We start from the raw sequence: 24050 nt of genomic DNA, 5'->3' as shown, positions 1-24050 counted from the left end.
GAGGTCCAAGCTGAGCAAAGAGCACAATTCCTCCTTTACCCTGCTAGGCCTCGGAAAGAGGTTTTGCCAAATAGGCCTTACTTAGGCCAGCCCTCCGTCAGTGATCTTGCCACACTTCGACGCCTGCATAGTAAAAGATACTTAGCGAAGTTGCCAGGGTTTCTCCATGCTCTTCCTCGGCACCTCCACTACTGCAGGGACTCATGTTTGCTGTGAACTGAGATAGGTGGCCCTGCTTCGAAAGCATTTTTTCCCCTTTGGAAATGTGGATTCTTGTAGCCTAGGAGCTGTTTGCGAAAGCCTAGGAAGGCCCAGCTTCTACTCACTGCAGGCACACCCGGGGAGGAAACGAGTATGTTCCCCCAGAGAAACAGGCTGCTTGCAAGAGTCGAAGGGAGCTTTTCAGGTGCCCAGTGTGTCCCGTTTGTTTCCCTTCGCACCTCCCATCCTGCAGGTACTTATGCTGGGTGCTAAGAAGGATAGGTTGCTCTGCCGACAAAAGCAGCCTTTTCCCTTTGGAAGCTTGGATTCTAGTGTCTCAGGGGCTGCTTGCCAAACCTTGAAGTGGCCCAGGTTCTAGCCTCCGCAGGTACGTAGCGTAGAAAACGAGCACTTTCACCTGAGGAAAAGGGTTCCTGTCAAGCTGGAGGAGAGTTAATCCCGAAGACCTCGTTCTTCCTGGGGATGTGCAAGGCCACCCTGACCTACAGGGTAGTGCCTAAGTTTCCACCGGGCAAGCTCTGCGTGCCTCGGTTTCCATGAGGTCTCCACCGTTGTTGTGCTTCAATGGAACGCGAGGATAGCTTTCAGGACTCCAAGCACTCTGGCCTCCGCACCGTTTGCCATGCTACCACACGGATCCCCCCCCACATCTCCTCTCTGCCTGCTGAGCAACAAGCAGCCTTCTGGGCCTTTGGAGCACTTCTTGCATGCAGAGCCCAAGGCGGCACACTGCTCTCTCTCTTCCTTTGGAAACCTAGGTTGCCGCAGCTTGCCCCAGGTCACGACGACAGTCTGAGCCTGTCTCATGTGCTGGGGAACGTGGATTCAGTGAGGACAAGGGGTTTACATGCACTCAGAAAAACACTCTGCTCAGCCTTCCATCCAGGAGCTCACACCGACTGGCTCGTTGGTTTAGCAGGACGTCGATGTGAGGTCCAAGCTGAGCAAAGAGCACAATTCCTCCTTTACCCTGCTATGCCTCGGAAAGAGGTTTTGCCAAATAGGCCTTACTCAGGCCAGCCCTCCGTCAGTGATCTTGCCACACTTCGACGCCTGCACAGTAAAAGATACTTAGCGAAGTTGCCAGGGTTTCTCCATGCTCTTCCTCGGCACCTCCACTACTGCAGGGACTCATGTTTGCTGTGAACTAGGATAGGTGGCCCTGCTTCGAAAAGCATTCTTTTCCCCTTTGGAAATGTGGATTCTTGTAGCCTAGGAGCTTTTTGCGAAAGCCTAGGGAGGCCCAGCTTCTACTCACTGCAGGCACCCCCGAGGAGGAAACGAGTATGTTCCCCCAGAGAAACAGGCTGCTTGCAAGTGTCGAAGGGAGCTTCTCAGGTGCCCAGTGTGTCCCGTTTGTTTCCCTTCGCACCTCCCATCCTGCAGGTACTTATGCTGGGTGCTAACAAGGGTAGGTGGCTCTGCCGACAAACGCAGCCTTTTCCCTTTGGAAGCTTGGATTCTAGTGTCTCAGGGGCTGCTTGCCAAACCTTGAAGTTGCCCAGGTTCTAGCCTCCGCAGGTACGTTGCATAGAAAACGAGCACTTTCACCCGAGGAACAGGGTTCCTGTCATGCTGGAGGAGAGTTAATCCCGCAGACCTCGTTCTTCCTGGGGATGCGCAAGGCCACCCTGAGCCTCAGGCTAGTGCCTAAGTTTCCACCGTGCAAGCTCTGCGTGCCTCGGTTTCCATGAGGTCTCCACCGTTGTTGTGCTTCAATGGAACGCGAGGATAGCTTTCAGGACTCCAAGCACTCTGGCCTCCGCACCGTTTCCCATGCTACCACACGGATCCCCCCCACATCTCCTCTCTTCCTGCTGAACAACAAGCAGCCGTGTAGGTCCTTCGGAACACTTCTTGCATGCAGAGCTCAAGGCGGCACACTGCTCTCACTTCCTTTGGAAACCTATGTTGCCGCAGCTTGCCCCAGCTCACGACGACAGTCTGAGCCGGTCTCATGTGCTGCGGAACGTGGATTCAGTGAGGACAAGGGCTTTACATGCACTCAGAAAAACACTCTGCTCAGCCTTCCATCCAGGAGCTCACACCGACTGGCTCGTTGGTTTAGCAGGTCGTCGATGTGAGGTCCAAGCTGAGCTAAGAGCACAATTCCTCCTTTACACTGCTAGTTCCCCGGAAAAGGTAGAGCCAACTAGGCTCGCTCAGGCCAGGCCTCCTTCAAGGATCTTGCCACACTTCGAAGCCTGCACAGTAAAAGATACTTCGCGAAGTTGCCAGGGTTTCGCCATGCTCTCCCTTGGCAGCTCCACTACTGCAGGGACTCATGTTTGCTGTGAACTAGGATAGGTGGCCCTGCTTCGAAAAGCATTTTTTCCTCTTTGGAAATGTGGATTCTTGTAGCCTAGGAGCTGTTTGCGAAAGCCTAGGAAGGCCCAGCTTCTAATCACTGCAGGCACGCCCGGGGAGGAAACGAGTATGTGCCCCCAGAGAAATAGGCTGCTTGCAAGTGTCGAGGGGCGCTTCTCAGGTGTCCAGTGTGTCCCGTTTATTTCCCTTCGCAGCTCCCATCCTGCAGGTACTTATGCTGTGTGCTAACAAGGGTAGGTGGCTCTGCCGACAAAAGCAGCCCTTTTCCTTTGGAAGCGTGGATTCTAGTGTCTCAGGGCCTGCTTGCCAAACCTTGAAATGGCCCAGGTTCTAGCCTCCGCAGGTACGCTTGCGTAGGAAACGAGCAGTTTCCCCCGAGAAACCGGGTTCCTGCCACGCTGGAGGAGAGTTAATCCCGCAGACCTCGTTCCTCTTGGGAAAGAGCAAGGCCACCCTGAGCCTCATGTTAGTGCCTAAGTTTCCACTGGGCAAGCTCTGCGTGCCTCGGTTTCCATGAGGTCTCCACCGATGTTGTGCTTCAATGGAACGCGAGGATAGCTTTCAGGACTCCAAGCAATCTGGCCTCTGCACCATTTCCCGTGCTACCACACGGATCCCCCCCACGTCTCCTCTCTGCCTGCTGAACAACAAGCAGCCGTGTAGGTCCTTCGGAACACTTCTTGCATGCAGAGCTCAAGGCGGCACACTGCTCTCACTTCCTTTGGAAACCTAGGTTGCCGCAGCTTGCCCCAGCTCACGACGATAGTCTGAGCCGATCTCATGTGCTGCGGAACGTGGATTCAGTGAGGACAAGGGCTGTACATGCACTCAGAAAAACACTCTGCTCAGCCTTCCATCCAGGAGCTCACACCGACTGGCTCGTTGGTTTAGCAGGACGTCGATGTGAGGTCCAAGCTGAGCAAAGAGCACAATTCCTCCTTTACACTGCTAGGCTCCCGGAAGAGGTAGAGCCAACTAGGCTCGCTCAGGCCAGGCCTCCTTCAAGGACCTTGCCACAGTTCGAAGCCTGCACAATAAAAGATACTTCGCGAAGTTGCCAGGGTTTCGCCATGCTCTCCCTTGGCAGCTCCACTACTGCAGGGACTCATGTTTGCTGTGAACTAGGATAGGTGGCCCTGCTTCCAAAAGCAGTCTTTTCCCCTTTGGAAATGTGGATTCTTGTAGCCTCGGAGCTGTTTGCGAAAGCCTAGCAAGGCCGAGCTTCTACTCACTGCAGGCACGCCCGGGGAGGAAATGAGTATGTTCCCCCAGAGAAACAGGCTGCTTGCAAGTGTCGAGGGGCGCTTCTCAGGTGCCCAGTGTGTCCCGTTTATTTCCCTTCGCAGCTCCCATCCTGCAGGTACTTATGCTGGGTGCTAACAAGGGTAGGTGGCTCTGCCGACAAAAGCAGCCTTTTCCCTTTGGAAGCTTGGATTCTAGTGTCTCAGGGGCTGCTTGCCAAACCTTGAAGTTGCCCAGGTTCTAGCCTCCGCAGGTACGTTGCGTAGAAAACGAGCACTTTCACCCGAGGAACAGGGTTCCTGTCACGCTGGAGGAGAGTTAATCCCGCAGACCTCGTTCTTCCTGGGGATGCGCAAGGCCACCCTGAGCCTCAGGCTAGTGCCTAAGTTTCCACCGGGCAAGCTCTGCGTGCCTCGGTTTCCATGAGGTCTCCACCGTTGTTGTGCTTCAATGGAACGCGAGGATAGCTTTCAGGACTCCAAGCACTCTGGCCTCCGCACCGTTTCCCATGCTACCACACGGATCCGCCCCACATCTCCTCTCTGCCTGCTGAACAACAAGCAGCCGTGTAGGTCCTTCGGAACACTTCTTGCATGCAGAGCTCAAGGCGGCACACTGCTCTCACTTCCTTTGGAAACCTATGTTGCCGCAGCTTGCCCCAGCTCACGACGACAGTCTGAGCCGGTCTCATGTGCTGCGGAACGTGGATTCAGTGAGGACAAGGGCTTTACATGCACTCAGAAAAACACTCTGCTCAGCCTTCCATCCAGGAGCTCACACCGACTGGCTCGTTGGTTTAGCAGGACGTCGATGTGAGGTCCAAGCTGAGCAAAGAGCACAATTCCTCCTTTACACTGCTAGGCCCCCGGAAGAGGTAGAGCCAACTAGGCTTGCTCAGGCCAGGCCTCCTTCAAGGATCTTGCCACACTTCGAAGCCTGCACAGTAAAAGATACTTCGCGAAGTTGCCAGGGTTTCGCCATGCTCTCCCTTGGCAGCTCCACTACTGCAGGGACTCATGTTTGCTGTGAACTAGGATAGGTGGCCCTGCTTCCAAAAGCAGTCTTTTCCCCTTTGGAAATGTGGATTTCTTGTAACCTAGGAGCTGTTTGCAAAAGCCTAGGAAGGCCCAGCTTCTACTCACTGCAGGCACCCCCGGGGAGGAAACGAGTATATGCCCCCAGAGAAATAGGCTGCTTGCAAGTGTCGAGGGGCGCTTCTCAGGTGCCCAGTGTGTCCCGTTTATTTCCCTTCGCAGCTCCCATCCTACAGGTACTTATGCTGGGTGCTAACAAGGGTAGGTGGCTCTGCCGACAAAAGCAGCCTTTTCCCTTTGGAAGCTTGGATTCTAGTGTCTCAGGGGCTGCTTGCCAAACCTTGAAGTGGCCCAGGTTCTAGCCTCCGCAGGTACGCTTGCGTAGGAAACGAGCAGTTTCCCCCGAGAAACCGGGTTCCTGCCACGCTGGAGGAGAGTTAATCCCGCAGACCTCGGTCCTCTAGGGAAAAAGCAAGGCCACCCTGAGCCTCATGGTAGTGCCTAAGTTTCCACCGGGCAAGCTCTGCGTGCCTCGGTTTCCATGAGGTCTCCACCGTTGTTGTGCTTCAATGGAACGCGAGGATAGCTATCAGGACTCCCAGCACTCTGGCCTCCGCACCGTTTTCCATGCTACCACACGGATCCCCCCCACATCTCCTCTCTGCCTGCTGAGCAACAAGCAGCCTTCTGGGCCTTTGGAGCACTTCTTGCATGCAGAGCCGAAGGCGGCACACTGCTCTCTCTCTTCCTTTGGAAACCTAGGTTGCCGCATCTTGCCCCAGCTCACGACGACAGTCCGAGCCGGTCTCATGTGCTGGGGAACGTGGATTCAGTGAGGACAAGGGCTTTACATGCACTCAGAAAAACACTCTGCTCAGCCTTCCATCCAGGAGCTCACACCGACTGGCTCGTTGGTTCAGCAGGTCTTCGATGTGAGGTCCAAGCTGAGCTAAGAGCACAATTCCTCCTTTACACTGCTAGTTCCCCGGAAAAGGTAGAGCCAACTAGGCTCGCTCAGACCAGGCCTCCTTCAAGGATCTTGCCACACTTCGAAGCCTGCACAGTAAAAGATACTTCGCGAAGTTGCCAGGGTTTCGCCATGCTCTCCCTTGGCAGCTCCACTACTGCAGGGACTCATGTTTGCTGTGAACTAGGATAGGTGGCCCTGCTTCGAAAAGCATTTTTTCCTCTTTGGAAATGTGGATTCTTGTAGCCTAGGAGCTCTTTGCGAAAGCCTAGGAAGGCCCAGCTTCTAATCACTGCAGGCACGCCCGGGGAGGAAACGAGTATGTGCCCCCAGAGAAATAGGCTGCTTGCAAGTGTCGAAGGGCGCTTCTCAGGTGTCCAGTGTGTCCCGTTTATTTCCCTTCGCAGCTCCCATCCTGCAGGTACTTATGCTGTGTGCTAACAAGGGTAGGTGGCTCTGCCGACAAAAGCAGCCCTTTTCCTTTGGAAGCGTGGATTCTAGTGTCTCAGGGCCTGCTTGCCAAACCTTGAAATGGCCCAGGTTCTAGCCTCCGCAGGTACGCTTGCGTAGGAAACGAGCAGTTTCCCCCGAGAAACCGGGTTCCTGCCACGCTGGAGGAGAGTTAATCCCGCAGAACTCGTTCCTCTTGGGAAAGAGCAAGGCCACCCTGAGCCTCATGGTAGTGCCTAAGTTTCCACTGGGCAAGCTCTGCGTGCCTCGGTTTCCATGAGGTCTCCACCGATGTTGTGCTTCAATGGAACGCGAGGATAGCTTTCAGGACTCCAAGCAATCTGGCCTCTGCACCGTTTCCCGTGCTACCACACGGATCCCCCCCACATCTCCTCTCTGCCTGCTGAACAACAAGCAGCCGTGTAGGTCCTTCGGAACACTTCTTGCATGCAGAGCTCAAGGCGGCACACTGCTCTCACTTCCTTTGGAAACCTAGGTTGCCGCAGCTTGCCCCAGCTCACGACGATAGTCTGAGCCGATCTCATGTGCTGCGGAACGTGGATTCAGTGAGGACAAGGGCTGTACATGCACTCAGAAAAACACTCTGCTCAGCCTTCCATCCAGGAGCTCACACCGACTGGCTCGTTGGTTTAGCAGGACGTCGATGTGAGGTCCAAGCTGAGCAAAGAGCACAATTCCTCCTTTACACTGCTAGGCCCCCGGAAGAGGTAGAGCCAACTAGGCTCGCTCAGGCCAGGCCTCCTTCAAGGACCTTGCCACACTTCGAAGCCTGCACAGTAAAAGATACTTCGCGAAGTTGCCAGGGTTTCGCCATGCTCTCCCTTGGCAGCTCCACTACTGCAGGGACTCACGTTTGCTGTGAACTAGGATAGGTGGCCCTGCTTCCAAAAGCAGTCTTTTCCCCTTTGGAAATGTGGATTCTTGTAGCCTCGGAGCTGTTTGCGAAAGCCTAGCAAGGCCCAGCTTCTACTCACTGCAGGCACGCCCGGGGAGGAAATGAGTATGTTCCCCCAGAGAAACAGGCTGCTTGCAAGTGTCGAGGGGCGCTTCTCAGGTGCCCAGTGTGTTCCATTTCCCTTCGCAGCTCCCATCCTGCAGGTACTTATGCTGGGTGCTAACAAGGGTAGGTGGCTCTGCCGACAAAAGCAGCCTTTTCCCTTTGGAAGCTTGGATTCTAGTGTCTCAGGGGCTGCTTGCCAAACCTTGAAGTTGCCCAGGTTCTAGCCTCCGCAGGTACGTTGCGTAGAAAACGAGCACTTTCACCCGAGGAACAGGGTTCCTGTCACGCTGGAGGAGAGTTAATCCCGCAGACCTCGTTCTTCCTGGGGATGCGCAAGGCCACCCTGAGCCTCAGGCTAGTGCCTAAGTTTCCACCGGGCAAGCTCTGCGTGCCTCGGTTTCCATGAGGTCTCCACCGTTGTTGTGCTTCAATGGAACGCGAGGATAGCTTTCAGGACTCCAAGCACTCTGGCCTCCGCACCGTTTCCCATGCTACCACACGGATCCGCCCCACATCTCCTCTCTGCCTGCTGAACAACAAGCAGCCGTGTAGGTCCTTCGGAACACTTCTTGCATGCAGAGCTCAAGGCGGCACACTGCTCTCACTTCCTTTGGAAACCTATGTTGCCGCAGCTTGCCCCAGCTCACGACGACAGTCTGAGCCGGTCTCATGTGCTGCGGAACGTGGATTCAGTGAGGACAAGGGCTTTACATGCACTCAGAAAAACACTCTGCTCAGCCTTCCATCCAGGAGCTCACACCGACTGGCTCGTTGGTTTAGCAGGACGTCGATGTGAGGTCCAAGCTGAGCAAAGAGCACAATTCCTCCTTTACACTGCTAGGCCCCCGGAAGAGGTAGAGCCAACTAGGCTTGCTCAGGCCAGGCCTCCTTCAAGGATCTTGCCACACTTCGAAGCCTGCACAGTAAAAGATACTTCGCGAAGTTGCCAGGGTTTCGCCATGCTCTCCCTTGGCAGCTCCACTACTGCAGGGACTCATGTTTGCTGTGAACTAGGATAGGTGGCCCTGCTTCCAAAAGCAGTCTTTTCCCCTTTGGAAATGTGGATTTCTTGTAACCTAGGAGCTGTTTGCAAAAGCCTAGGAAGCCCCAGCTTCTACTCACTGCAGGCACCCCCGGGGAGGAAACGAGTATATGCCCCCAGAGAAATAGGCTGCTTGCAAGTGTCGAGGGGCGCTTCTCAGGTGCCCAGTGTGTCCCGTTTATTTCCCTTCGCAGCTCCCATCCTACAGGTACTTATGCTGGGTGCTAACAAGGGTAGGTGGCTCTGCCGACAAAAGCAGCCTTTTCCCTTTGGAAGCTTGGATTCTAGTGTCTCAGGGGCTGCTTGCCAAACCTTGAAGTGGCCCAGGTTCTAGCCTCCGCAGGTACGCTTGCGTAGGAAACGAGCAGTTTCCCCCGAGAAACCGGGTTCCTGCCACGCTGGAGGAGAGTTAATCCCGCAGACCTCGGTCCTCTTGGGAAAAAGCAAGGCCACCCTGAGCCTCATGGTAGTGCCTAAGTTTCCACCGGGCAAGCTCTGCGTGCCTCGGTTTCCATGAGGTCTCCACCGTTGTTGTGCTTCAATGGAACGCGAGGATAGCTATCAGGACTCCCAGCACTCTGGCCTCTGCACCGTTTTCCATGCTACCACACGGATCCCCCCCACATCTCCTCTCTGCCTGCTGAGCAACAAGCAGCCTTCTGGGCCTTTGGAGCACTTCTTGCATGCAGAGCCGAAGGCGGCACACTGCTCTCTCTCTTCCTTTGGAAACCTAGGTTGCCGCATCTTGCCCCAGCTCACGACGACAGTCCGAGCCGGTCTCATGTGCTGGGGAACGTGGATTCAGTGAGGACAAGGGCTTTACATGCACTCAGAAAAACACTCTGCTCAGCCTTCCATCCAGGAGCTCACACCGACTGGCTCGTTGGTTCAGCAGGTCGTCGATGTGAGGTCCAAGCTGAGCTAAGAGCACAATTCCTCCTTTACCCTGCTAGGTCCCCGGAAAAGGAAGAGCCAACTAGGCTCGCTCAGGCCAGGCCTCCTTCAAGGATCTTGCCACACTTCGAAGCCTGCACAGTAAAAGATACTTCGCGAAGTTGCCAGGGTTTCGCCATGCTCTCCCTTGGCAGCTCCACTACTGCAGGGACTCATGTTTGCTGTGAACTAGGATAGGTGGCCCTGCTTCGAAAAGCATTTTTTCCTCTTTGGAAATGTGGATTCTTGTAGCCTAGGAGCTGTTTGCGAAAGCCTAGGAAGGCCCAGCTTCTAATCACTGCAGGCACGCCCGGGGAGGAAACGAGTATGTGCCCCCAGAGAAATAGGCTGCTTGCAAGTGTCGAGGGGCGCTTCTCAGGTGTCCAGTGTGTCCCGTTTATTTCCCTTCGCAGCTCCCATCCTGCAGGTACTTATGCTGTGTGCTAACAAGGGTAGGTGGCTCTGCCGACAAAAGCAGCCCTTTTCCTTTGGAAGCGTGGATTCTAGTGTCTCAGGGCCTGCTTGCCAAACCTTGAAATGGCCCAGGATCTAGCCTCCGCAGGTACGCTTGCGTAGGAAACGAGCAGTTTCCCCCGAGAAACCGGGTTCCTGCCACGCTGGAGGAGAGTTAATCCCGCAGACCTCGTTCCTCTTGGGAAAGAGCAAGGCCACCCTGAGCCTCATGGTAGTGCCTAAGTTTCCACTGGGCAAGCTCTGCGTGCCTCGGTTTCCATGAGGTCTCCACCGATGTTGTGCTTCAATGGAACGCGAGGATAGCTTTCTGGACTCCAAGCAATCTGGCCTCTGCACCGTTTCCCGTGCTACCACACGGATCCCCCCCACATCTCCTCTCTGCCTGCTGAACAACAAGCAGCCGTGTAGGTCCTTCGGAACACTTCTTGCATGCAGAGCTCAAGGCGGCACACTGCTCTCACTTCCTTTGGAAACCTAGGTTGCCGCAGCTTGCCCCAGCTCACGACGATAGTCTGAGCCGATCTCATGTGCTGCGGAACGTGGATTCAGTGAGGACAAGGGCTGTACATGCACTCAGAAAAACACTCTGCTCAGCCTTCCATCCAGGAGCTCACACCGACTGGCTCGTTGGTTTAGCAGGACGTCGATGTGAGGTCCAAGCTGAGCAAAGAGCACAATTCCTCCTTTACACTGCTAGGCCTCGGAAAGAGGTTTTGCCAAATAGGCCTTACTCAGGCCAGCCCTCCGTCAGTGATCTTGCCACACTTCGATGCCTGCACAGTAATAGACACTTAGCGAAGTTGCCAGGGTTTCTCCATGCTCTTCCTCGGCACCTCCACTACTGCAGGGACTCATGTTTGCTGTGAACTAGGATAGGTGGCCCTGCTTCGAAAAGCATTTTTTCCCCTTTGGAAATGTGGATTCTTGTAGCCTCGGAGCTGTTTGCGAAAGCCTAGGAAGGCCCAGCTTCTAATCACTGCAGGCACGGCCGGGGAGGAAACGAGTATGTTCCCCCAGAGAAATAGGCTGCTTGCAAGTGTCGAGGGGCGCTTCTCAGGTGCCCAGTGTGTCCCGTTTATTTCCCTTCGCAGCTCCCATCCTGCAGGTACTTATGCTGTGTGCTAACAAGGGTAGGTGGCTCTGCCGACAAAAGCAGCCTTTTCCCTTTGGAAGCTTGGATTCTAGTGTCTCAGGGGCTGCTTCCCAAACCTTGAAGTGGCCCAGGTTCTAGCCTCCGCAGCTACGCTTGCGTAGGAAACGAGCAGTTTCCCCCGAGAAACCGGGTTCCTGCCACGCTGGAGGAGAGTTAATCCCGCAGACCTCGTTCCTCTTGGGAAAAAATAAGGCCACCCTGAGCCTCATGGTAGTGCCTAAGTTTCCACCGGGCAAGCTCTGCGTGCCTCGGTTTCCATGAGGTCTCCACCGTTGTTGTGCTTCAATGGAACGCGAGGATAGCTTTCAGGACTCCAAGCACTCTGGCCTCTGCACCGTTTCCCATGCTACCACACGGATCCCCCCCACATCTCCTCTCTGCCTGCTGAACAACAAGCAGCCGTGTAGGTCCTTCGGAACACTTCTTGCATGCAGAGCTCAAGGCGGCACACTGCTCTCACATCCTTTGGAAACCTAGGTTGCCACAGCTTGCCCCAGCTCACGACGACAGTCTGAGCCGATCTCATGTGCTGCGGAACGTGGATTCAGTGAGGACAAGGGCTTTACATGCACTCAGAAAAACACTCTGCTCAGCCTTCAATCCAGGAGCTCACACCGACTGGCTCGTTGGTTTAGCAGGACGTCGATGTGAGGTCCAAGCTGAGCAAAGAGCACAATTCCTCCTTTACACTGCTAGGCCCCCGGAAGAGGTAGAGCCAACTAAGCTCGCTCAGGCCAGGCCTCCTTCAAGGATCTTGCCACACTTCGAAGCCTGCACAGTAAAAGATACTTCGCGAAGTTGCCAGGGTTTCGCCATGCTCTCCCTTGGCAGCTCCACCACTGCAGGGACTCATGTTTGCTGTGAACTAGGATAGGTGGCCCTGCTTCCAAAAGCAGTCTTTTCCCCTTTGGAAATGTGGATTCTTGTAGCCTCGGAGCTCTTTGCGAAAGCCTAGCAAGGCCCAGCTTCTACTCACTGCAGGCACGCCCGGGGAGGAAATGAGTATGTTCCCGCAGAGAAACAGGCTGCTTGCAAGTGTCGAGGGGCGCTTCTCAGGTGCCCAGTGTGTTCCGTTTATTTCCCTTCGCAGCTCCCATCCTGCAGGTACTTATGCTGGGTGCTAACAAGGGTAGGTGGCTCTGCCGACAAAAGCAGCCTTTTCCCTTTGGAAGCTTGGATTCTAGTGTCTCAGGGGCTGCTTGCCAAACCTTGAAGTGGCCCAGGTTCTAGCCTCCGTAGGTACGCTTGCGTAGCAAACGAGCACTTTCCCCCGAGAAAGCGGGTTCCTGCCACGCTGGAGGAGAGTTAATCCCGCAGACCTCTTTCTTCCATGGAAAGCGCAAGGCCACCCTGAGCCTCAGGGTAGTGCCTAAGTTTCCACCGGGCAAGCTCTGAGTGCCTCGGTTTCCATGAGGTCTCCACCGTTGTTGTGCTTCAATGGAACGCGAGGATAGCTTTCAGGACTCCAAGCAGTCTGGCCACAGCACCGTTTCCCATGCTACCACACAGATGCCCCCCCCACATCTCCTCTCTGCCTGCTGAGCAACAAGCAGCCTTCTGGGCCTTTGGAGCACTTCTTGCATGCAGAGCCCAAGGCGGCACACTGCTCTCTCTCTTCCTTTGGAAACCTAGGTTGCCGCATCTTGCCCCAGCTCACGACGACAGTCCGAGCCGGTCTCATGTGCTGGGGAACGTGGATTCAGTGAGGACAAGGGCTTTACATGCACTCAGAAAAACACTCTGCTCAGCCTTCCATCCAGGAGCTCACACCGACTGGCTCGTTGGTTAAGCAGGTCGTCGATGTGAGGTCCAAGCTGCGCTAAGAGCACAATTCCTCCTTTACACTGCTAGTTCCCCGGAAAAGGTAGAGCCAACTAGGCTCGCTCAGGCCAGGCCTCCTTCAAGGATCTTGCCACACTTCGAAGCCTGCACAGTAAAAGATACTTCGCGAAGTTGCCAGGGTTTCGCCATGCTCTCCCTTGGCACCTCCACTACTGCAGGGACTCATGTTTGCTGTGAACTAGGATAGGTGGCCCTGCTTCCAAAAGCAGTCTTTTCCCCTTTGGAAATGTGGATTCTTGTAGCCTCGGAGCTGTTTGCGAAAGCCTAGCAAGGCCCAGCTTCTACTCACTGCAGGCACGCCCGGGGAGGAAATGAGTATGTTCCCCCAGAGAAACAGGCTGCTTGCAAGTGTCGAGGGGCGCTTCTCAGGTGCCCAGTGTGTTCCGTTTATTTCCCTTCGCAGCTCCCATCCTGCAGGTACTTATGCTGGGTGCTAACAAGGGTAGGTGGCTCTGCCGACAAAAGCAGCCTTTTCCCTTTGGAAGCTTGGATTCTAGTGTCTCAGGGGCTGCTTGCCAAACCTTGAAGTGGCCCAGGTTCTAGCCTCCGCAGGTACGCTTGCGTAGCAAACGAGCACTTTCCCCCGAGAAAGCGGGTTCCTGCCACGCTGGAGCAGAGTTAATCCCGCAGACCTCTTTCTTCCATGGAAAGCGCAAGGCCACCCTGAGCCTCAGGGTAGTGCCTAAGTTTCCACCGGGCAAGCTCTGCGTGCCTCGGTTTCCATGAGGTCTCCACCGTTGTTGTGCTTCAATGGAACGCGAGGATAGCTTTCAGGACTCCAAGCACTCTGGCCACCGCACCGTTTCCCATGCTACCACACAGATGCCCCCCCCCACATCTCCTCTCTGCCTGCTGAGCAACAAGCAGCCTTGTAGGCCCTTTGGAGCACTTCTTGCATGCAGAGCCCAAGGCGGCACACTGCTCTCTCTCTTCCTTTGGAAACCTAGTTTGCCCCAGCTTGCCCAAGCTCACGAAGACTCTAGTCTGAGCCGGTTTCATGTGCTGGGTATCGTGGACAGAGTGAGGAGAAGGGCACTACCTGCACTCAGAAAAACAGTGTGCTCAGCCTTCCATCCAGGAGCTCACACCGACTGGCTCGTAGGTTTAGCAGGACGTCGATGTGAGGTCCAAGCTGAGCAAAGAGCACAATTCCTCCTTTACACTGCTAGGCCTCGGAAAGAGGTTTTGCCAAATAGGCCTTACTCAGGCCAGCCCTCCGTCAGTGATCTTGCCACACTTCGATGCCTGCACAGTAAAAGATACTTAGCGAAGTTGCCAGGGTTTCTCCATGCTCTTCCTCGGCACCTCCACTACTGCAGGGACTCATGTTTGCTGTGAACTAGCATAGGTGGCCCTACTTCGAAAAGCATTTTTTCCCCTTTGGAAATGTGGATTCTTGTAGCCTAGGAGCTGTTTGCGAAAGCCTAGGAAGGCCCAGCTTCTAATCACTGCAGGCACCCCCGGGGAGGAAACGAGTATGTTCCCCCAGAGAAATAGGCTACTTGCAAGTGTCGAGAGGCACTTCTCAGGTGCCCAGTGTGTCCCGTTTATTTCCCTTCGCAGCTCCCATCCTGCAGGTACTTATGCTGGGTGCTAACAAGGGTAGGTGGCTCTGCCGACAAAAGCAGCCTTTTCCCTTTGGAAGCTTGGATTCTAGTGTCTCAGGGGCTGCTTGCCAAACCTTGAAGTGGCCCAGGTTATAGCCTCCGCAGGTACGCTTGCGTAGGAAACGAGCACTTTCCCCCGAGAAACCGGGTTCCTGCCACGCTGGAGGAGAGTTAATCCCGCAGACCTCTTTCTTCCCCGGAAAGCGCAAGGCCACCCTGAGCCTCAGGGTAGTGCCTAAGTTTCCACCGGGCAAGCTCTGCGTGCCTTGGTTTCCATGAGATCTCCACCGTTGTTGTGCTTCAATGGACCGTGAGGAGAACTTTCAGGACTCCAAGCACTCTGGCTTCCGCACCGTTTCCCATGCTACCACACGGATCACCTCACGTCTCCTCTCTGCCTGCTAAGCAACAAGCAGCCTTGTAGGCCCTTTGGAGCACTTCTTGCATGCAGAGTCCAAGGCGGCACACTGCTCTCTCTCTTCCTTTGGAAACCAAGGTTGCCGCAGCTTCCCCAAGCTCTCGAAGACTCTAGTCTGAGCCGGTTTCATGTGCTCGGTAACGTGGACACAGTGAGGAGAAGGGCCGTACCTGCACTCAGAAAAACAGTGTGCTCAGCCTTCCATCCAGGAGCTCACACCGACTGGCTCGTTGGTTTAGCAGGACGTCGATGTGAGGTCCAAGCTGAGGAAAGAGCACAAATCCTCCTTTACACTGCTAGGTCCCCGGAAGAGGTAGAGCCAACTAGGCTCGCTCAGGCCAGGCCTCCTTCAAGGATCTTGCCACACTTCGAAGCCTGCACAGTAAAAGATACTTCGCGAAGTTGCCAGGGTTTCGCCATGCTCTCCCTTGGCAGCTCCACTACTGCAGGACTCATGTTTGCTGTGAACTAGGATAGGTGGCCCTGCTTCCAAAAGCAGTCTTTTCCCCTTTGGAAATGTGGATTCTTGTAGCCTCGGAGCTGTTTGCGAAAGCCTAGCAAGGCCCAGCTTCTACTCACTGCAGGCACGCCCGGGGAGGAAATGAGTATGTTCCCCCAGAGAAACAGGCTGCTTGCAAGTGTCGAGGGGCGCTTCTCAGGTGCCCAGTGTGTTCCGTTTATTTCCCTTCGCAGCTCCCATCCTGCAGGTACTTATGCTGGGTGCTAAAAAGGGTAAGTGGCTCTGCCGACAAAAGCAGCCTTTTCCCTTTGGAAGCTTGGATTCTAGTGTCTCAGGGGCTGCTTGCCAAACCTTGAAGTGGCCCAGGTTCTAGCCTCCGCAGGTACGCTTGCGTAGGAAACGAGCAGTTTCCCCCGAGAAACCGGGTTCCTGCCACGCTGGAGGAGAGTTAATCCCGCAGACCTCGTTCCTTTGGGAAAGAGCAAGGCCACCGTGAGCCTCATGGTAGTGCCTAAGTTTCCACCGGGCAAGCTCTGCGTGCCTCGGTTTCCATGAGGTCTCCACCGTTGTTGTGCTTCAATGGAACGCGAGGATAGCTTTCAGGACTCCAAAAACTCTGGCCTCCGCACCGTTTCCCATGCTACCACACGGATCCCCCCCACATCTCCTCTCTGCCTGCTGAGCAACAAGCAGCCTTTTGGGCCTTTGGAGCACTTCTTGCATGCAGAGCCCAAGGCGGCACACTGCTCTCTCTCTTCCTTTGGAAACCTAGGTTGCCACAGCTTGCCCCAGCTCACGACGACAGTCCGAGCCGGTCTCATGTGCTGGGGAACGTGGATTCAGTGAGGACAAGGGCTTTACATGCACTCAGAAAAACACTCTGCTCAGCCTTCCATCCAGGAGCTCACACCGACTGGCTCGTTGGTTTAGCAGGACGTCGATGTGAGGTCCAAGTTGAGTAAAGAGCACAATTCCTCCTTTACCCTGCTAGGCCTCGGAAAGAGGTTTTGCCAAATAGGCCTTACTTAGGCCAGCCCTCCGTCAGTAATCTTGCCACACTTCGACGCCTGCATAGTAAAAGATACTTAGCGAAGTTGCCAGGGTTTCTCCATGCTCTTCCTCGGCACCTCCACTACTGCAGGGACTCATGTTTGCTGTGAAATAGGATAGGTGGCCCTGCTTCGAAAAGCATTCTTTTCCCCTTTGGAAATGTGGATTCTTGTAGCCTAGGAGCTGTTTGCGAAAGCCTAGGAAGGCCCAGCTTCTACTCACTGCAGGCACCCCCGGGGAGGAAACGAGTATGTTCCCCCAGAGAAACAGGCTGCTTGCAAGAGTCGAAGGGAGCTTCTCAGGTGCCCAGTGTGTCCCGTTTGTTTCCCTTCGCACCTCCCATCCTGCAGGTACTTATGCTGGGTGCTAAGAAGGATAGGTGGCTCTGCCGACAAAAGCAGCCTTTTCCCTTTGGAAGCTTGGATTCTAGTGTCTCAGGGGCTGCTTGCCAAACCTTGAAGTGGCCCAGGTTATAGCCTCCGCAGGTACGTTGCGTAGAAAACGAGCACTTTCACCCGAGGAAAAGGGTTCCTGTCACGCTGGAGGAGAGTTAATCCCGAAGACCTCGTTCTTCCTGGGGATGGGCAAGTCCACCCTGACCTACAGGGTAGTGCCTAAGTTTCCACCGGGCAAGCTCTGCGTGCCTCGGTTTCCATGAGGTCTCCACCGTTGTTGTGCTTCAATGGAACACGAGGATAGCTTTCAGGACTCCAAGCACTCTGGCCTCCGCACCGTTTCCCATGCTACCACACGGATCCCCCCCACATCTCCTCTCTGCCTGCTGAGCAACAAGCAGCCTTCTGGGCCTTTGGAGCACTTCTTGCATGCAGAACCCAAGGCGGCACACTGCTCTCTCTCTTCCTTTGGAAACCTAGGTTGCCGCAGCTTGCCCCAGCTCACGACGACAGTCTGAGCCGGTCTCATGTGCTGGGGAACGTGGATTCAGTGAGGACAAGGGCTTTACATGCACTCAGAAAAACACTCTGCTCAGCCTTCCATCCAGGAGCTCACACCGACTGGCTCGTTGGTTTAGCAGGACGTCGATGTGAGGTCCAAGCTGAGCAAAGAGCACAATTCCTCCTTTACCGTGCTAGGCCTCGGAAAGAGGTTTTGACAAATAGGCCTTACTCAGGCCAGCCCTCCGTCAGTGATCTTGCCACACTTCGACGCCTGCATAGTAAAAGATACTTAGCGAAGTTGCCAGGGTTTCTCCATGCTCTTCCTCGGCACCTCCACTACTGCAGGGACTCATGTTTGCTGTGAACTAGGATAGGTGGCCCTGCTTCGAAAAGCATTCTTTTCCCCTTTAGAAATGTGGATTCTTGTAGCCTAGGAGCTTTTTGCGAAAGCCTAGGGAGGCCCTGCTTCTACTCACTGCAGGCACCCCCGGGGAGGAAACGAGTATGTTCCCCCAGAGAAACAGGCTGCTTGCAAATGTCGAAGGGAGCTTCTCAGGTGCCCAGTGTGTCCCGTTTGTTTCCCTTCGCACCTCCCATCCTGCAGGTACTTATGCTGGGTGCTAACAAGGGTAGGTGGCTCTGCCGAAAAAAGCAGCCTTTTCCCTTTGGAAGCTTGGATTCTAGTGTCTCAGGGGCTGCTTGCCAAACCTTGAAGTTGCCCAGGTTCTAGCCTCCGCAGGTACGTTGCATACAAAACGAGCACTTTCACCCGAGCAACAGGGTTCCTGTCACGCTGGAGGAGAGTTAATCCCGCAGACCTCGTTCCTCTTGGGAAAGAGCAAGGCCACCCTGAGCCTCATGGTAGTGCCTAAGTTTCCACCGGGCAAGCTCTGCGTGCCTCGGTTTCCATGAGGTCTCCACCGTTGTTGTGCTTCAATGGAACGCGAGGATAGCTTTCAGGACTCCAAGCACTCTGGCCACTGCACCGTTTCCCATGCTACCACACGGATCCCCCCCACATCTCCTCTCTGCCTGCTGAACAACAAGCAGCCGTGTAGGTCCTTCGGAACACTTCTTGCATGCAGAGCTCAAGGCGGCACACTGCTCTCACTTCCTTTGGAAACCTAGGTTGCCGCAGCTTGCCCCAGCTCACGACGACAGTCTGAGCCGATCTCATGTGCTGCGGAACGTGGATTCAGTGAGGACAAGGGCTGTACATGCACTCAGAAAAACACTCTGCTCAGCCTTCCATCCAGGAGCTCACACCGACTGGCTCGTTGGTTTAGCAGGACGTCGATGTGAGGTCCAAGCTGAGCAAAGAGCACAATTCCTCATTTACACTGCTTGGCCCCCGGAAGAGGTAGAGCCAACTAGGCTCGCTCAGGCCAAGCCTCCTTCAGGGATCTTGCCACACTTCGAAGCCTGCACAGTAAAAGATACTTCGCGAAGTTGCCAGGGTTTCGCCATGCTCTCCCTTGGCAGCTCCACCACTGCAGGGACTCATGTTTGCTGTGAACTAGGATAGGTGGCCCTGCTTCCAAAAGCAGTCTTTTCCCCTTTGGAAATGTGGATTCTTGTAGCCTCGGAGCTGTTTGCGAAAGCCTAGCAAGGCCCAGCTTCTACTCACTGCAGGCACGCCCGGGGAGGAAATGAGTATGTTCCCCCAGAGAAACAGGCTGCTTGCAAGTGTCGAGGGGCGCTTCTCAGGTGCCCAGTGTGTTCCGTTTATTTCCCTTCGCAGCTCCCATCCTGCAGGTACTTATGCTGGGTGCTAACAAGGGTAGGTGGCTCTGCCGACAAAAGCAGCCTTTTCCCTTTGGAAGCTTGGATTCTAGTGTCTCAGGGGCTGCTTGCCAAACCTTGAAGTGGCCCAGGTTCTAGCCTCCACAGGTACGCTTGCGTAGGAAACGAGCAGTTTCCCCCGAGAAACCTGGTTCCAGCCACGCTGGAGGAGAGTTAATCCCGCAGACCTCGTTCCTCTTGGGAAAGAGCAAGGCCACCCTGAGCCTCATGGTAGTGCCTAAGTTTCCACCGCGCAAGCTCTGCGTGCCTCGGTTTCCATGAGGTCTCCACCGTTGTTGTGCTTCAATGGAACGCGAGGATAGCTTTCAGGACTCCAAGCACTCTGGCCTCCGCACCGTTTCCCATGCTACCACACGGAACCCCCCCACATCTCCTCTCTGCCTGCTGAACAACAAGCAGCCGTGTAGGTCCTTCGGAACACTTCATGCATGCAGAGCTCAAGGCGGCACACTGCTCTCACTTCCTTTGGAAACCTAGTTTGCCGCAGCTTGCCCAAGCTGACGAAGACTCTAGTCTGAGCCGGTTTCATGTGCTGGGTATCGTGGACAGAGTGAGGAGAAGGGCACTACCTGCACTCAGAAAAACAGTGTGCTCAGCCTTCCATCCAGGAGCTCACACCGACTGGCTCGTTGGTTTAGCAGGACGTCGATGTGAGGTCCAAGCTGAGCAAAGAGCACAATTCCTCCTTTACACTGCTAGGCCTCGGAAAGAGGTTTTGCCAAATAGGCCTTACTCAGGCCAGCCCTCCGTCAGTGATCTTGCCACACTTCGATGCCTGCACAGTAATAGACACTTAGCGAAGTTGCCAGGGTTTCTCCATGCTCTTCCTCGGCACCTCCACTACTGCAGGGACTCATGTTTGCTGTGAACTAGGATAGGTGGCCCTGCTTCGAAAAGCATTTTTTCCCCTTTGGAAATGTGGATTCTTGTAACCTAGGAGCTGTTTGCGAAAGCCTAGGAAGGCCCAGCTTCTACTCACTGCAGGCACCCCCGGGGAGGAAACGAGTATGTGCCCCCAGAGAAATAGGCTGCTTGCAAGTGTCGAGGGGCGTTTCTCAGGTGCCCAGTGTGTACCGTTTATTTCCCTTCACAGCTCCCATCCTGCAGGTACTTATGCTGGGTGCTAACAAGGGTAGGTGGCTCTGCCGACAAAAGCAGCCTTTTCCCTTTGGAAGCTTGGATTCTAGTGTCTCAGGGGCTGCTTGCCAAACCTTGAAGTGGCCCAGGTTCTAGCCTCCGCAGGTACGCTTGCGTAGGAAACGAGCAGTTTCCCCCGAGAAACCGGGTTCCTGCCACGCTGGAGGAGAGTTAATCCCGCAGACCTCGTTCCTTTGGGAAAGAGCAAGGCCACCGTGAGCCTCATGGTAGTGCCTAAGTTTCCACCGGGCAAGCTCTGCGTGCCTCGGTTTCCATGAGGTCTCCACCGTTGTTGTGCTTCAATGGAACGCGAGGATAGCTTTCAGGACTCCAAAAACTCTGGCCTCCGCACCGTTTCCCATGCTACCACACGGATCCCCCCCACATCTCCTCTCTGCCTGCTGAGCAACAAGCAGCCTTTTGGGCCTTTGGAGCACTTCTTGCATGCAGAGCCCAAGGCGGCACACTGCTCTCTCTCTTCCTTTGGAAACCTAGGTTGCCACAGCTTGCCCCAGCTCACGACGACAGTCCGAGCCGGTCTCATGTGCTGGGGAACGTGGATTCAGTGAGGACAAGGGCTTTACATGCACTCAGAAAAACACTCTGCTCAGCCTTCCATCCAGGAGCTCACACCGACTGGCTCGTTGGTTTAGCAGGACGTCGATGTGAGGTCCAAGTTGAGTAAAGAGCACAATTCCTCCTTTACCCTGCTAGGCCTCGGAAAGAGGTTTTGCCAAATAGGCCTTACTTAGGCCAGCCCTCCGTCAGTAATCTTGCCACACTTCGACGCCTGCATAGTAAAAGATACTTAGCGAAGTTGCCAGGGTTTCTCCATGCTCTTCCTCGGCACCTCCACTACTGCAGGGACTCATGTTTGCTGTGAAATAGGATAGGTGGCCCTGCTTCGAAAAGCATTCTTTTCCCCTTTGGAAATGTGGATTCTTGTAGCCTAGGAGCTGTTTGCGAAAGCCTAGGAAGGCCCAGCTTCTACTCACTGCAGGCACCCCCGGGGAGGAAACGAGTATGTTCCCCCAGAGAAACAGGCTGCTTGCAAGAGTCGAAGGGAGCTTCTCAGGTGCCCAGTGTGTCCCGTTTGTTTCCCTTCGCACCTCCCATCCTGCAGGTACTTATGCTGGGTGCTAAGAAGGATAGGTGGCTCTGCCGACAAAAGCAGCCTTTTCCCTTTGGAAGCTTGGATTCTAGTGTCTCAGGGGCTGCTTGCCAAACCTTGAAGTGGCCCAGGTTATAGCCTCCGCAGGTACGTTGCGTAGAAAACGAGCACTTTCACCCGAGGAAAAGGGTTCCTGTCACGCTGGAGGAGAGTTAATCCCGAAGACCTCGTTCTTCCTGGGGATGGGCAAGTCCACCCTGACCTACAGGGTAGTGCCTAAGTTTCCACCGGGCAAGCTCTGCGTGCCTCGGTTTCCATGAGGTCTCCACCGTTGTTGTGCTTCAATGGAACACGAGGATAGCTTTCAGGACTCCAAGCACTCTGGCCTCCGCACCGTTTCCCATGCTACCACACGGATCCCCCCCACATCTCCTCTCTGCCTGCTGAGCAACAAGCAGCCTTCTGGGCCTTTGGAGCACTTCTTGCATGCAGAACCCAAGGCGGCACACTGCTCTCTCTCTTCCTTTGGAAACCTAGGTTGCCGCAGCTTGCCCCAGCTCACGACGACAGTCTGAGCCGGTCTCATGTGCTGGGGAACGTGGATTCAGTGAGGACAAGGGCTTTACATGCACTCAGAAAAACACTCTGCTCAGCCTTCCATCCAGGAGCTCACACCGACTGGCTCGTTGGTTTAGCAGGACGTCGATGTGAGGTCCAAGCTGAGCAAAGAGCACAATTCCTCCTTTACCGTGCTAGGCCTCGGAAAGAGGTTTTGACAAATAGGCCTTACTCAGGCCAGCCCTCCGTCAGTGATCTTGCCACACTTCGACGCCTGCATAGTAAAAGATACTTAGCGAAGTTGCCAGGGTTTCTCCATGCTCTTCCTCGGCACCTCCACTACTGCAGGGACTCATGTTTGCTGTGAACTAGGATAGGTGGCCCTGCTTCGAAAAGCATTCTTTTCCCCTTTAGAAATGTGGATTCTTGTAGCCTAGGAGCTTTTTGCGAAAGCCTAGGGAGGCCCTGCTTCTACTCACTGCAGGCACCCCCGGGGAGGAAACGAGTATGTTCCCCCAGAGAAACAGGCTGCTTGCAAATGTCGAAGGGAGCTTCTCAGGTGCCCAGTGTGTCCCGTTTGTTTCCCTTCGCACCTCCCATCCTGCAGGTACTTATGCTGGGTGCTAACAAGGGTAGGTGGCTCTGCCGAAAAAAGCAGCCTTTTCCCTTTGGAAGCTTGGATTCTAGTGTCTCAGGGGCTGCTTGCCAAACCTTGAAGTTGCCCAGGTTCTAGCCTCCGCAGGTACGTTGCATACAAAACGAGCACTTTCACCCGAGCAACAGGGTTCCTGTCACGCTGGAGGAGAGTTAATCCCGCAGACCTCGTTCCTCTTGGGAAAGAGCAAGGCCACCCTGAGCCTCATGGTAGTGCCTAAGTTTCCACCGGGCAAGCTCTGCGTGCCTCGGTTTCCATGAGGTCTCCACCGTTGTTGTGCTTCAATGGAACGCGAGGATAGCTTTCAGGACTCCAAGCACTCTGGCCACTGCACCGTTTCCCATGCTACCACACGGATCCCCCCCACATCTCCTCTCTGCCTGCTGAACAACAAGCAGCCGTGTAGGTCCTTCGGAACACTTCTTGCATGCAGAGCTCAAGGCGGCACACTGCTCTCACTTCCTTTGGAAACCTAGGTTGCCGCAGCTTGCCCCAGCTCACGACGACAGTCTGAGCCGATCTCATGTGCTGCGGAACGTGGATTCAGTGAGGACAAGGGCTGTACATGCACTCAGAAAAACACTCTGCTCAGCCTTCCATCCAGGAGCTCACACCGACTGGCTCGTTGGTTTAGCAGGACGTCGATGTGAGGTCCAAGCTGAGCAAAGAGCACAATTCCTCATTTACACTGCTTGGCCCCCGGAAGAGGTAGAGCCAACTAGGCTCGCTCAGGCCAAGCCTCCTTCAGGGATCTTGCCACACTTCGAAGCCTGCACAGTAAAAGATACTTCGCGAAGTTGCCAGGGTTTCGCCATGCTCTCCCTTGGCAGCTCCACCACTGCAGGGACTCATGTTTGCTGTGAACTAGGATAGGTGGCCCTGCTTCCAAAAGCAGTCTTTTCCCCTTTGGAAATGTGGATTCTTGTAGCCTCGGAGCTGTTTGCGAAAGCCTAGCAAGGCCCAGCTTCTACTCACTGCAGGCACGCCCGGGGAGGAAATGAGTATGTTCCCCCAGAGAAACAGGCTGCTTGCAAGTGTCGAGGGGCGCTTCTCAGGTGCCCAGTGTGTTCCGTTTATTTCCCTTCGCAGCTCCCATCCTGCAGGTACTTATGCTGGGTGCTAACAAGGGTAGGTGGCTCTGCCGACAAAAGCAGCCTTTTCCCTTTGGAAGCTTGGATTCTAGTGTCTCAGGGGCTGCTTGCCAAACCTTGAAGTGGCCCAGGTTCTAGCCTCCACAGGTACGCTTGCGTAGGAAACGAGCAGTTTCCCCCGAGAAACCTGGTTCCAGCCACGCTGGAGGAGAGTTAATCCCGCAGACCTCGTTCCTCTTGGGAAAGAGCAAGGCCACCCTGAGCCTCATGGTAGTGCCTAAGTTTCCACCGCGCAAGCTCTGCGTGCCTCGGTTTCCATGAGGTCTCCACCGTTGTTGTGCTTCAATGGAACGCGAGGATAGCTTTCAGGACTCCAAGCACTCTGGCCTCCGCACCGTTTCCCATGCTACCACACGGAACCCCCCCACATCTCCTCTCTGCCTGCTGAACAACAAGCAGCCGTGTAGGTCCTTCGGAACACTTCATGCATGCAGAGCTCAAGGCGGCACACTGCTCTCACTTCCTTTGGAAACCTAGTTTGCCGCAGCTTGCC

This window comes from Eschrichtius robustus, chromosome 5 (assembly GCF_028021215.1).
Source record: "Eschrichtius robustus isolate mEscRob2 chromosome 5, mEscRob2.pri, whole genome shotgun sequence".
Taxonomy (NCBI): Eukaryota; Metazoa; Chordata; class Mammalia; order Artiodactyla; family Eschrichtiidae; genus Eschrichtius; species Eschrichtius robustus.
The sequence above is the reverse complement of the archived record's forward strand: the minus strand, read 5'-3'. Positions refer to the sequence as shown.